The sequence below is a fragment of the Galeopterus variegatus genome, unplaced genomic scaffold, assembly GCF_000696425.1.
Source record: "Galeopterus variegatus unplaced genomic scaffold, G_variegatus-3.0.2 Scaffold15791, whole genome shotgun sequence".
NCBI classification, from domain to species: Eukaryota; Metazoa; Chordata; class Mammalia; order Dermoptera; family Cynocephalidae; genus Galeopterus; species Galeopterus variegatus.
Genome location: NW_007741902.1, coordinates 12,230 through 13,160, shown reverse-complemented (window position 1 = coordinate 13,160; position 931 = coordinate 12,230). Strand labels below are relative to the sequence as shown.

Below are 931 nucleotides of genomic sequence, written 5' to 3'. Positions count from 1 at the left end.
AGACACAGACTGACAGGCACACAACTGGCCCAGACCACAGACAAACAACACCCAAACCACACAAAAACACATACTCAAGAGGTCAGACACATACTAAACATACATAAAAGACACAGAGACACAAAAAACCCTCAGATACAAAGGCACACACATTAATTACCTACAATTACCAAGGCACAAAGAGTTGCTTACAAACACACACACTGGACACCAACACACAAACTCACATCACAAATGACACACAAGGACCTAAAGAGATACAAACTACATAGAAAGGTACACCTGAATTACACACAGATCATCCACAGAGGTCCCTACACCAAAACTCAAGTGAAACCCACAGTGTACAGGCCCAGCAGTTGTGATGGTGGAGGTGTGGAGGGGGGTGACACCATATTGTTACCTAGACTAGGAGAGAGCTGGGCCCAGGGGTCCTTATTTGGGGAGCCCCTAGTTGCTCTGGGGGATGTCGGAAGAGAATGAGCTCCTGGTCAGACCCAGCTGCTGAGAGCTGGCCCTTCTGAGCCCATCTCTCTGCCCACCCCCAAGCTTGGCTGCATGCTGCCACCCCCCAGCCCAGCCCGTACCGTGCTGAAGTTGGGGAAGAGACTGAGCGGGGTTGCGCCATTGAAGTGGAAGGCGAGCAAGTGCTTGAAGTCCAGCGGGGGCTGCAGAGGCCGGGCGGGCAGGGGCAGGGAGGCCAGCAGGTGGCTGGGGGTGCTGGAGGCCGGGCCTGCAGCAGGAGGAGGAAGGGCAGGGTCTGAAATGGGGAGTCACAGGGCTCGCTCCTACCTCCACAGCCAGAAGAAGAGGCTGATGGGCTTCTTGGGTGTGCAGCCAAGGCAGAAACTCCTGTCCCTCTTCACAAAGTAGCACCAGCCAGACTTCCAGTTAAGATAGTGGAATAGTCGGTCCCCAGCGTCACTCTCTC

The 931-nt window shown here is 54.4% G+C and overlaps 1 protein-coding gene across 1 annotated transcript in view; it reads right to left on the bottom strand.

Moving 5' to 3' along the window:
* Positions 1-664, bottom strand: part of ZNF385C (zinc finger protein 385C) — a 9,850-nt gene extending 9,186 nt beyond the window's left edge. Inside the window, exon 1 of the mRNA XM_008563965.1 lies at positions 588-664. The gene's annotated coding sequence lies outside the window, so the exon portion shown is untranslated. The remainder of the gene's footprint in view (positions 1-587) is intronic.
* Positions 665-931: the final 267 nt, after the last annotated feature.